Below are 14,338 nucleotides of genomic sequence, written 5' to 3'. Positions count from 1 at the left end.
GAGGGGCAAACACATTAAAAACAATCTCGAACCACCGTGATATGTAGCGCGTTGCTTTTGAAACGCTATTATGTGAGCAGCAGCCAGCATGTGAGCAGTAGTTGTGCAGCGTGCATGCAAAACGGCAGCATGAGCGCACTAATGTAGAGAGGGAGAAAACACATTTAAAAAGACAGCCGCATCATGATAGGCTGACAAATGAAGGTGTGTCACCGTGCTATTGGTTTGATGTGAACAGCTGATGTCTTAATTGACACCCAGTGGAACGACAGCGAGGAAATTATAAGTGCGCATGTGTTAGGGATGGGAATGGCAGATAGTTTGAGAAATAATACTATAGAGCATGCAAAAGATAATTTTCCTGACTGAACTTTTGCTAAGCTTCATATAATCAAATTAATGTACAATGCAATGAAAACGTGTTTTATGTTCGGATGTTACGTCTGATATGTAGAAAAAAAACCCAAAACTTTACAACTGATTGTAAGTTAATTTTCATTTAAAATTGGCTTGAAATCATTAAATTCTACAACTGAATGCTGTAAAATGATAATGGCAATGTATCAAAACAGGTGAAGTAATCGCAACTAAAAGTAGCAAAATAGAAACAGATTAACACAAAAAGAATAAAACATAAAAACTACTTCAGGTAAAGTAAAATAAGCAGAAAGTATTTAAGATTTAACATTTGTAAAAGTGAGACTGAGAGGAAAATATTTGCAGATTTCATGGTTGGTTGGTGACATAAGGTGTTAATGACTCAGCAATATAATCTGTTAGAGCTTGAAAAGTAATGAATATGTAATGAGTGGTGGTGGTGAAGTACCCTGGGTCCTCCCCTTCACTCCCATCCTCCTGTGGGTTTACCTTGCACCCTCCCCTGTACTGGTAATCCATCAATGTAGTAACATTTTAAAATTATATAACATTTCTGTTTGGGCAACTGGCTATTTGGCTCACAAGGAGGAATAAAGTGAATGATTGTGGGCCGGTTGACCTGGTTTTAGTGCTGAAGGAGCTGGTCTCTGCACAACTTGGGGCTGAATATGCGGTGAATGATACTGTGGGGTTTCAGAAGGTCTGGTGTATAGACGGGGTTGTGTGCACTGTGGGGGAGGAGGGTCTCTGTATGTGTATCTGAATGTGATGACTTGATATCATGGTTTGTATATGGCTTTGTTCAAAATTGAATAGGTTAGTCCTTTTATAAGGAATGCTGCCGTATGGAGCCTCAGCTCTGTGTGTGTGTGTGTGTGTGTGTGTGTGTGTGTGTGTTTATCGGTGTTGAGGAGCGATGATGAATGGAGTTATGGGTGTCTGTGTGGTGGGATGTTGGACTATTTTATGCTCTTGTCCAATGGGTAGGAGCTGTATGTGGTATTGTAAGTGCCTCTGTTTTTATTAAAGGACATCAAAAGTCAAATCATAACATATTTTGTAATAAAGAACTAATTTTAACCTGGCCTTTATTTCAGCTTTTACTAACTAAAACAATTCTTGACTTTTAAAATCTAAATAAATTTATTTTATTTTTGAAACTTGAAACTTATGTCTCTGCTCTTTTACTTTATCAAAGAGCTTGTGTATCTGTTGGGTATTCTCCTGGTGAAATTCCCAGAGTGGTGTTGTTGGGTTCTTGTATTCTGGTGTGCTTTCCTAAGGGCCCTGGTTACAAATGCATATTAAGAATCAAAGGAAATTGGAGCCATTGTCAGTGCGCAGGGATTGATGAAAAATGGTCCATGTTAAATCCTAGCAACACTATTTTGAATAAGCTGCAAACAGGAAAGAATTAATCTTCTTTTACTAATGGCAGTAAACAGAACATTACAGAAGATAAGACAGGATGTATTGTGATGAACGGTTTCCAAAGAAACAGGCTGAAGTGGAACCTGATGTGATTAACTATATATATAAATGACACACTGACTCTGCAGCTGACAGACTGTGACTGGGATATTATTATGCAAATTGTGCACAGTGTAAAGAAAACTACTGGCAACAAGTAAACGCAGCTACAATAGAAATTATTTGGGTTCCTTACAATCATTAAGGCATTTACTGTCCCTCAAAGCTCCATATTTACCTGCCCTAAATGTGATTAAATACTCAGTGTTATGAGTGCATTTCACATTCAAATAGTAAAAAGCACAATGGCTTTTTATTAGGAGCATCTAGAATATTATTAAATACTAATAGAGTACTTTTTACTTATTACAAATGTTAAAGAGGAAGAGATGGCAGCTGCACCTTTACACACCTTTTTAGGGTGGAGTGTTTTATCTCTGGGTGAGACAGAAAAAGCTGAAAGGGCCTCTCCGAATATGGTGTTAGCCAGGCTGCTCTTCCCAGCTCCAGTTTTCCCCAGTAGGACAATCCTCCTTGTGTTCAACCCTGAAAGAGAATTACTTTCTATCAGTAAAGCAGGTAACTTGTCCAAGTGGTTTTCACATTCATTGATTTTACTACAATAATTATTACACCAGTTCAGAAACATTTCAAACACAAGTAGGAGCTCTGCTCTGCTTTAAATGTTTTATAACTCTATAAAGACTCTAACAAGCCAATCAACTGCATAATTAAGTTCAACATCAAACATCAACTCAAATATTTAAAAAAGTACAGCTAATGTTGAGTTATACTATCCTGGAGTAACAGTCAATTTGTAGATGTGTACTGTGAAATTCACAGTTTCCCATTTTAAAGTGTTTGATAATAAATTCATCATTATATTTCGTATGAAAAAATTGGTTGATCTTCTCTGTCTGAGAGACGTGATAAGCATATATACTTATTTATCTACAAGGCCCTTATTGTGAAGCTACAATCTTAGATCACAACTATGCTTGATTGGTCCTCTGGACCACATCATACTCAGTCTAATGACCGAGTTTCACTACAAGTCACTCGAGTTTGTACTGAGCTTGGAAGATCTGCATTTTGTTTTTATGCTCCGACTACCTGGAACTCTTTGCAGAAAACCTTAAAAACTGATACTTAAGTAACCCTTGAACATTTTAAATCTATGATCACGAACCATTTAACTTCTGTTTGTACTTGTTTTAATTGATTTGTTTTCATATCTTGTATCTTTTATTATCTATATACTTGTTTTAATTGACATCGACGTGACTGTAATGAGGGCCAGCTTTCAATGATTTTTGAGTTTAATGAAGGTAATAATAAAACTGACATTAGGAACCTCTTAACTCTAATAATTCTGGGAATTATCTGATGGATACTGTCACGTGTCATAGAGAAGAAAAAGAAAAAAATATTGTACAAATAAAGTTGAAAAATATTTAAAAGAAAAATAAATAGCATTGAAATGTGGTTTATATTGGATTACCCCTCCCTCCTTAAAATGAAAACTAACAAACTAACAAGCAAAGTCCCACAAGGACAATACATGATATTTAACAACCCCGCTGTGTTAAAACTTGATTAGATAAAATGGAAATCCATCAGAGCTGTTTTTTATCGATAGTGAAATATAATAAATAATAATTTTAATATTTTTTCAAAAACCTTTACAATCAGTTCACAGAGCAGGAATGGATGGATGGATCAACTGGGAATTGTGAATTTCTTTCACTTGAGAAATTTAGTTTTAAATGGAAGTATTTGGCCTAAAGTTTAGTCCTCATTGTTAACATAATAGCTGAAATAAATAAACTCAACTTGTCTTCCCTGTTGTCAAAAACAGAGTTCAATTCAGAAAATTCCTCAAATCCACGAGACGTCTTTTCTTTGTTCTCTTGCTCCGACTTGCCTATGGCACTATTTTTTTTCTACCTGTGTGACTTGTTTCCTGGCTGCAGGTTATGAACACATATTGTATTATGGCATAAATGAGATCCACGCGTGCGGATGTAGAGGAGTCGTGCGTAAAAAACTCAGACACCCAGGCACGCATTATTTTTGCGCTTTAACAGCAGTCGCGCGCAGAATATCTCTGCAATGCTCAGAAATATTGTAGCCTGTGAGGAGAAAACCATGCGCTGAGCTCGCGCAGACTCCGAAGCAGCGCGTGACTGTTATCTCCGAGTGCACAACTACCATCACTGCTCTCCGGCACGTAACACTTTCACCTGCTCGCTCGAGAGTGGTTGGCGGATCCAGTTACCATTATATCACTAAATATAACTGGTTCACTGATCTGCCATCCTGGACAGCTAGGTACGGTAACACCACCTGGACAAACCACATAAACCAGTTCTGTATGAAAAGTTCCCTTTGATAACTTCGGCTGTGATTTGGCGCTATATAAATAAAATTGATTTGACTTGGATGTATGCAAAACCTTAAACAGAGCAATGTACTTGAATGTGTTTGTCTGAACTCTGTCTTTTGTTTCTTCCATTAGTGACATTAACTTGATAAAACACTGGGACTTTTTTCTGTTTTTACTTAGTTCATATAGTTGTTTTGTTATTGTTTGTTTTAGTAAATTTCTTTGGTTCAAGATGTGATTCTTTGGCCCTAAAAGTTATAAACATAGTAGTAATTTGTTTTTTGATTTTTTTTAACTTAGATCCTGCAGTTATTTTTATATTCTTTATTTTGGTAAAATGTCAGTGCTTTGCTCAACCATTGTGTTTTCTTTCTCCCTGTGTGACCTATGAACCTATTGATAGCAGCAAGTTTATGGGTGTGTGCTCTCTGTCTCTGTCTGTACCTGTGTGTTAGAGTATGTGTGAGGATTTTTATCTTTGTGTGGACCAATTACAGTTTTAGATATGTGTGTGAGGTATGAGGGATATGAAGTATACCTTTGTTTGACAGTTTGATTTTCACAAACAAACAACAAAACTGTTGCTGTTGATGAATAAACTGACTGAATATTAAAGCTTGAATGAGCTGTTGTTATTTATTTGTTTATTAGTATCAAATAGCAAATTTAAGCTGTGGTCCGTGTCACTGTTGGTGGCTCAACATCAGTTTTAATTCTGTGATTTGGCTCATGGTTTTATGAGGAAAGAGACACCTGAAACAATTTTTAATAATGATCAATTTTATTGTTGAATTGTTTCATTGTACAGCTATTAGAATTTCGTTTAGAAAAAACCAACAACAAAATAAGAGGTTATATAATAACAATAAGAATTTATTGCACAAACAAAACATTTTCCCTGTATCATTAACAAAAAGTTGAAACACAATCAGAATAACAAACAGCTTTAAAACATTTCAGTTACCAAGAGGGTTATTGCTCATGAAAATCTTAAAATGTTTTCTCTCAAGAACTCTTATATACATCTAGTTTCATAGAGCAACAGTTTGAAATAATAAATCAAAGTCATTGACAGATATTAGAACTTGATAGAATGCTTTTAAAAGTCAAACGTTTGCTGTGTTTTTATAAGAACAGCTGGCAAAAGAAGATACACTACAGTAAGATATTGTTCACAAGGAGTGTCAAGTGAAACAGAAACTAACTTCTGCATATGTTTCCCTGCTTTGCCTTGTTTTTGATCCAAGATGGACACATACTGTATGTGACTGAAGACTATTTAGTAGATGTTAGAATTTTAGGAGCAAATATAGTTCACAGTGATACACCTCACTATCTCAGTCTTCAGGTTCTCTTCGGACATGTCTGTGTCAAACAAACCAGGAGTGTCGATCAACGTGATGCTTCTTCCATTGACAGTTCTGGTTTCTGCTCGACATTCTTTTGTTTCAGAGTTGAGAGTATGGCTGATTTTGAAGACATCATTCTCTCTAAATATTGTGTTAGCTAGGCTGCTTTTCCCAGATCCAGTTTTTCCAAGCAGGACAATCCTCTTTGTCTTTGTCACTAGAAGAGAATAATGTATCATAATCAGTCATGTACATTTGTCTCTTGCTGCCTCCTCACAGTGTTATTTGGGTTCTGGGAGAGTTTTGTCTATTGTAATACCTGCCAACACTCCCGATTTTCGCGGCAGTCTCCCTGTTTTTAACCCTTTCTCCCGCTGTGCTCCCATTTGGGAATTTCTTCTGTTAATCTCTAGATTTTATGTTTTTTTTTTCCTTTTCGTTATCACAACCTGTTTCTGGCACTGTACAGCCTGTGTGTGCATCTGCTCTCTGAGCAGGTAATCTTTCATCATGTTCTCTGTCTGCTGCTGCTGATGTGATTCACTGCCTGCAGGTACCGCTGGTAGAGAGAGGAGGTGCTGTCTTTTCTCAGCCAGTAGCTACGTTTACAAGATTTTGCAAAATGTCAAGATACGTGGCAAAATCAGATAAACAGTTAGGCAACATACAGACAGCTTTCGTTGTGATGTTCTATGGTCGTGTAAAACTCACTGGCGGTGGATGAGACACTGCGAGCAAAGCTGCTGATGTTTATGCTTGTTGAACAGGTGGTTTGATAAAGTTTTTATAGGCTTTTTACTCGCGAAGGTTTTGTTGCACTTACAGTAACAAACGTATCGTCAACTCAAGTAAAACGTTATCTTCACCAACCTCCCGATTTTTTTGAAACCTAAATGTTGGCAGGTATGCATTGTACTGAACAAAATATTAAATCATGTTTAACTAACTCTACATTGTTTGGTTTGCTGATGGCATGAGTAAGCGAATCAGAAGTATGTAAGAATAGAAAGTAATTTCTCTAATTATTTTTCATGACTTTGTTATTCACTTTACATGTTTGTCAGTTTATATTTTAAATATACAAGTACTTTGTGTTTTCAGTCATTTAATACATTTTAAGTCAATAATATTTGGATAAATTTCATGTACTATTAGTAATTTTATTTGATGTCTTTAACATTTTATGACAGCCATCTGGAGATTATTTTTTCCTTGTGGCAGATTAATATGATGCTCAGAGGAACACAGATCTACACAGAATAACTGAAATAACTCAACTTCCATGGTGTTAAAAAAGAGTGAAAATGTCTTGAAGTTGAATCTGGTCTGTTTCTTTGCTTTGATTATAGTGAAGTTCTGTATCAACACACTGTGATGAACAACCAGCAACAAGTTACTATGCTGAAAAAAAAATTCTCATGAATCTTTATTCCAGGTTCAGTGAGGGATGAACCTCTTTTAGAGGTGTGGACTGGAGTCATGTTTCAACTACTTTTGAAAGTAAACTCTGAACGCTGCTTTTCAGTCAACAAAGGTCATTTTGTGCTCAGAGATTCAATAATACAATTATGGACAGTGGTTCCCCTTAAAAATTTACATACAAATATAAAAGCAAGCGTGTCATTATTTTTTGGCTTTCCCTCTCTACATGTTTAGCATCACATGTTTAGACAGGCTGATGAACTGCACTTGTCTTCATGCAAGTACATTACACAGGCTATACTACACTACAAAATAAGCACCAATAATGACAATATTGTACCACAAATAGCTGCATAACACAAAATATGTCATAATATAGACAAAATGTTTTGTTATTTCTCATATTTATTTCCAAATGTACAAATATTTATAGATTTCTAGTCAGGAGCACAATATATAGGAAATAATTTCACCTTGAAATGTGTTATTTCAAAAGGTTAATCCCACACAAAATGATGCACAGTGAAGGGATCATTCTGAAAATTAAAGGAAAAAAAGGGGGAAAATTTTACTTCTTATATAATATATACAGTACTCATGTTTTAACTTAGATATGTATGATGAAAACTGCTGACTTGTGCTACCACTGTAGAAGACTGCACAAGTAAAAGTGTGGTTTTTACATTTAGTAGCAGATGCTTTGTGTAAACACTTCCGCTCACAGGATGAGACTCTGACATGAGATAAACAAAGGTGTAACCATTTCTTATTTATGTTTCCTGTTTCCTGTTTTGCTTTACTGAGTGAAAGGTGATGGTGTACGTGACTTCATACCATAAACTGAAAGAGTCCACAGTTTATAATGCAACAACATCAGACCCAAACTATGTTCCATCATGTATCTAAATATGACACAAGGTTTGACTCTGTGTGAGAAACAACATGAAACAATCACGTCTTTATACTTACAATGTATTTGCAGTATTTTCATTTAAGATATGTAAAATACATATTACAAAAACAATGCAAATTCTCAATGTCAGGGTGATTGTAGCCGAGTCAAATAATGGTCATAAATATTTTGAGTTTGAAGACAATGAAAACAACAACTCCCATGATCCCACACTACTTCAACCATCATCAAACTCTGTCTTTTGTTATTGTTTTGATTAAGAGACCCCTATCAGCTGAAATTACATATCGTGTGTTTAGATTAATTAATTATTAAAATAACACTAATTAAATGCATCTGTTTTTCTTATTTGTGAGTCACTCAGCTGATGGGATGAATGTAAATGATTAAATTAAAGATATAACACATTTGAAAACATATGAAGAATTCGCTGATTTATTGTTAGATTATACATTCATATGAAAGCAAACAAATTGAAAATTAAATTATAATTATGGAGGGATCACATCCAAACACCCATTGTCACTTCATAATCATTTCAGATAAAATGTATCAGGAAAAATAAAAATACCTTTTAATTCACGATGAATTTATGATTCATGATTGTCATTTACAACAACTCTCAGTTGATCACATTATTAATTAGCTCCCAGCAAGAATAGCTCAGAAACAAGCATTTACCCTACATTTGCCATATTGTTCATTCTCAACAAAAAAATTATGTGTTCTAATGAGAAAAAAATGTATTTATCTATTAGACCTTTTATTACTCCTGATGTTTGTCAGCTGCAGATGTAACAGATGTTGCTCCTGCTGTGATTCCTGCTGCTGTTCCTATTGCTACTCCTACAAATGATGATATGTTTGGTCCTGTTTCATTCATTAATTTCATTGCCCCACCAAAGAAAGCTCCTAACAGTGCTCCTGTTACCTGCAGCTTTAAACATCTTTCCAAAGATGCTGGTTTCATCGTTATGTGTGATCTTTGGTTGTATTTCTCTGTTCACGGCTTGTAGTATCTCAGTTTGCCTCAATTTTCTTGTCTAGATTCGTGTCTGTGAACTTTTGATCACTATGTTGAATAAAATGAACTTCAACTTGGCTTTTGGCTGAAGGCTCTTCTATAACTAATCATGCTCTGTGCTGCCATCTAGTGGTTGCTGAAATATAGTGCAAGACTAAATCACGGTTAAGGTTTTAGGTTTTGTTCAGTCACGTACCCTCCTTGAGTCTTTATCTCTTTTTCTGCTGTTTTCACATTATTCAGGTTGAACATTAACCAGAGGTGCTGTACTTGTGTGTTGGATCAGAGCCAGTGCACATTTATCAGTATTAATTAAAATTGAGCCTAAATGTGTCAGACAAAGCCCAGATTTGAAAACAAATGGCTCTACCTGCAAAAATAAACACTAAAGAACACTAAATTAATAAGTAGACTTTTTGTCTCTGGGGTGATTTATTTCTATCCATAGCCAACACATTTGCCCATTTTCTACCTAAAGTAGTTTAACAAGGGATGAGAGATTCATTTATAAAAAGGAGAAAGTGAAAGAGAGCAGGCATGCACACAAAGAGATGTGAGAGTGAAACATAACTTTATTCCTTTTATTTATAATATGTAACAAATTGTTTAATGTAGCTGACAAAACTCTCTGTAACACGTATGTAATGAGCCAGACATGAGCTACTCTGCTCAGATGTTACTGAACAGATTGTGAGGACAATGGTTGATGAGTCACAAATACCAAACATGTGATTCCTCCTTTTGTGTAGGAGGTTGCATGTTATGTTGCTATATTTTACATATTTGCCAGTGGTGATTTGATTACAATAATTAGCCCGTAGCTTGTTTCAAATACTATCATTCAAATCATAGTTTTGCCAAAATATGAGCTTTCAGAATGTACTGCATAGTTGTGTCAGATTAATATAAAGTGATCAGTGTGAACAAATAGCAGTAACTGAAACAATCAACCTTAACTTACCATCCATGTTGTTTCTTTTCTCTTTTGCTCTGACTCTTGTTTTTATTCTTATTTACTTTCACTTGCTATAATCCTTCTTATACTAAACCTTGATGATTGATTATTTAGCCTCCACTGATATGAAATAAGTTTTAAGTATCCCAAAGCACCATGCATTCATTGATTCACTTACCACATAAAAACTTAATTTGCTCAATAACAATTTTCCAGTTTTTCACTTTAGTGATTGTTTACATTTGTATTGATGATACATGTTGATCCAAAAAAGAACTACAATTATTTTTGAAGAAGCATCAGAAGACAAAATTATATACAATAGTTTACAGTAAATACATGAAGTGATATTTTATGTTTAGTCTTTGCAACAGGAAATAAACAGTGACCAAATATTTTAAGGTCGGACAGAAATACAACCAACAGCTTGAACTGATTTGAACAAATCATTCAATTCAATTTAATCTACTAGGAGATATGACTTTTTAATGATTATTCTCTTTTCCTTTTTGATGAGACTCAGCTCATTATTGGTCGTGACTCTGTTTTGACTCTTGCTGTAATTGTTTGTACCAAACATCATTTGCTTCATCTAAACACGATTGGGCTTCATTCTTTGCAGCTGCTGCTGCCCTCTTTGCTGCTCCCCGAGGTGTTTCTGCTCCCTCAGCTGCAACATAACCTGACAAACCTCCTTTCACTGCTCCTGCTCCTGCAAATATCCCTGGAATTATGCATAATGATGCTCCTCCTGCTGTTGCTCCTACTGCTCCTCCTATAGCTCCTCCTACTGTTGCTCCTCCTATTCCTGCAATTATTCCTACTCCTGTAGCTGTTTTTGCTACAGCTTGTTTTACTGATACCGGCTCTGAAGATTCTTTTAAAACCATGGCAACTAGTCCAACCATCACCACCACAGCAAATAAAGCTCCTAACACCACACCTGTTGCAGTACCTGCCAGTCTGATCAAAAGCTTCTCAAAGACACTGACTCTAGCCTGCTCTCTGATCTCCTGCTCTGACATGTTCTCTGGCAACAATCTAATTCTCTCCTCCTCTTGTTGTATTTCTTCCTCCACTCTTTTCAGCATCTCATTGGTGTAGTAGCCTCCATTGTTTTCCAACACTATCTTGTCTATGGTGTTGAGTAGCTCTGCCACCTGGAACTGGTTGCTCCTGTATTCATCCTGCTGTTTGTTCTTCCAGTATTTATTATCAACAACGTGGCACCGGCCACCACACTTGTTCACCAGATCACTCAGATGCTCACTTTCACTGACAAACTCCTCAATCTTCATCCCTTCTGGGAGCTGGTCACCCTGGGTTAAGACAACTGCAGCATATTTGAAAGCATCTTCAGAGAAATATTCACACATTTTTGTGATGACAGCTTTCTCCTGCTTGGTGAATTTCTCCACTTTATGAGAAAAGCATGAGGCCCAGGAGCGCACTCAGTGATACACCTCACCATCTCAGGCTTCATGTCCTCCTCAGACCTGCCTGGGTCAAAGAAACCAGGAGTGTCGATCAAAGTGATGCTTCTTCCATTGACAGATTTGGTTTCTGCTTCAGAAAAATGTATTTTCAAGTCATTAAAATGGTTTATTTTGAATTTGGCCTCTCCAAATATGGTGTTAGCCAGGCTGCTCTTCCCAGTTCCAGTTTTCCCCAGTAGGACAATCCTCCTTGTGTTCAACCCTAAAAGAGAATTACTTTCTATCAGTAGTATCAGTTTCAAGCAGGTAACTTGTCCAAGTGGTTTTCACATTCATTGATTTTACTACAATAATCAATAACTGCTTTAAATGTTTTATAACTCTATAAAGACTCTAACAAGCCAATCAACTGCATAATTAAGTTCAACATCAAACATCAACTCAAATATTTAAAAAGTAAAGCTAATGTTGAGTTATACTATCCTGGAGTAACAGTCAATTTGTAGATGTTGACTGTGAAATTCACAGTTTCCTACTTTTAATGTGTTTGATAATAAATTCATCATTGTATTTTGTATGAAAACATTGGTTGGTCTTCTCTGTCTGAGAGACGTGATAAGCATATATACTTATTTATCTACAAGGCCCTTATTGTGAAGCTACAATCTTAGATCACAACTATGCTTGATTGGTCCTCTGGACCACATCATACTCAGTCTAATGATCGAGTTTCACTCCAAGTCACTAGAGTTTGTACTGAGCTTGGAAGATCTGCATTTTGTTTTTATGCTCCGACCACCTGGAACTCTGCAGAGCACCTTAAAAACTGATACTTAAGTAACCCTTAGACATTTTAAATCTATGATCACAAACCACTTAACTTCTGTTTGTACTTGTTTTAATTGATTTGTTTTATATCTTGTATCTTTTATCATTTACTTCTACTTGTTTTAATTGACACTATATATGCGGGCCGGCCCTCAATGATTTTTGAGTTTAATGAAGGTAATAATAAAACTGACATTAGGAACCTCTTCACTCTAATAATTCTGGGAATTATCTGATGGATACTGTCACATGTCATAGAAACTTTAAATAAGGATATAGAAAGTTAGTGACAAAAAGAAAAATTAAGAAGAGGAAGAAGAAAAAGAAAAAAATATTGTACAAATAAAGTTGGAAAATATTTAAAAGAAGAATAAATAGCATTGAAATGTAGTTTTCATTGTACTACTCACTCCCTCTTTAAAATGAAAACCAACAAACCAGCAAGCCAGATCTCACAAGGAGAATTTATAGATATAGATATTTAACAACCCTGGTGTGTTAAAACTTGATTAGATAAAAGTAAAATCCATCAAAACTGTTTTTTTTTATCATAGTGAAATATAATAAATAATCATTTTATATATTATAATAATCACTTTAATATTTCATTTTAATATTTTTTTCATTTCAAACCCTTTATAATCAGATCACAGAGCAGGAATGGATCAATGGATCAGCTGGTAATTGTGAATTTCTTTCATTGGAGGAATTTAGTTTTAAATGGAAGTATTTGGTCTAAAGTTTAGTCCTCACTGTAACATAATAGCTGAAATAAATAAACTCAACGCACCTTCCATGCTGTCGAAAACAGAGTTATGATCAGAAAATTCTTCAGATCTGTGAGATGTCCTCACCGAGAGTCTTTTCTCTTGTTCTCTTGCTCTGACTTGCCTCTGGAACTATTTTTTTCTACCTGTCTGACTTGTTTCCTGGCTGCAGGTTAATGAACACATATTATATTATGACATAAATGCGATCCACGACGGGCAGATGTAGAGGAGTCATGCGTAAAACTCAAACAGCCAGACATGCATATTATTTTTGCGAGCGCTTTAACAGCTCTCGCGCGCAGAATATCTGTGCTCGCGTGAGAAATAATGTTGCCTGCGAGGACTGTTATCTGAGCGCGTGACTGTTATCTCCGATTGAACAACTACTATCACTGCTCCCCTAAAGCTTTCAGCTGCTCGCTCGCGAGTGGTTGGCAACACAGTCACCATTGTATCCCTAAATATAATTGATTGAGCGGGTCTGCCATCCTGGACAGCTAAGTACGGTAACACCACCTGGACAAACCACATAAACCAGTTCTATATGAAGCCCTGAGATAACTTCTGCTGTGATTTGGCGCTATATAAATAAAACTGATTTGACTTGAATGTATGTAAACCCTTAAACAGAGCAATGTACTTGAATGTGTTTGTCTGAACTCTGTCTTTTGTTTCTTCCATCAGTGACATTAATTTGATAAAACACTGAGACTTTGTTTTTGTTAACTTTGTTGCTATAGTTGTTTTTATATTATGTATTTTGATAAAACTATTTGGTTCATGTTAAAGATGTAATTCTTTGGCCCCTTAAGTTATAAAAGTTGTAGTAATTTTGTTTTTTTTTGTTTTGTTTGTTTTTGATTGAACAATTATTGATAGCAGCAAGTTTACGGGTGTGTGCTCTCTGTCTCTGTCTGTACCTGTGTGTTAGAGTATGTTTGAGGATTTTTATCTTTGTGAGGACATATTAGAGTTTTAGATCTGTGTGTGTGTGTGTGTGTGTGTGTGTGTGTGTGTGTGTGTGTGTGTGTTAGTGTGTGTGTATGTGTGTGTGTGTGTGTGTGTGTGTGTCAGAGTACACACGTAAATAAACTTGTCGCTATCAATAGGTTCATAGGTCACACAAGGAGAGAGAAAACACAATGGTTGAGCAAAGGCAGTTACAACAGGTATAAAGGCAATATCAGTAATCCATGCACATGAGAAGTTAAAGCCAATTATGGCACATGATGTATATCTTTGTTTCACAGTTTGATTTTCACAAACAAACAACAAAAATGTTGCTGTTGATGAATAAACTGACTGAATATTAAAGCTTGAATGAGCTGTTGTTATTTATTTGTTTATTAGTATCAAATAGTAAATTTAAGCTGTGGTCTGTGTCACTGTTGGTGGCTCAACATCAGT

General features: G+C 35.7%; 1 pseudogene; it reads right to left on the bottom strand.

Annotated features, from left to right (window-relative positions):
• Positions 1-9,496: 9,496 nt before the first annotated feature.
• LOC121889118 lies at positions 9,497-13,728 on the bottom strand (annotated as a pseudogene).
• Positions 13,729-14,338: the final 610 nt, after the last annotated feature.

The sequence above is a fragment of the Thunnus maccoyii genome, chromosome 22 (assembly GCF_910596095.1).
Source record: "Thunnus maccoyii chromosome 22, fThuMac1.1, whole genome shotgun sequence".
In the NCBI taxonomy this organism is placed as follows: domain Eukaryota; kingdom Metazoa; phylum Chordata; class Actinopteri; order Scombriformes; family Scombridae; genus Thunnus; species Thunnus maccoyii.
The sequence above is the reverse complement of the archived record's forward strand: the minus strand, read 5'-3'. Positions and strand labels throughout refer to the sequence as shown.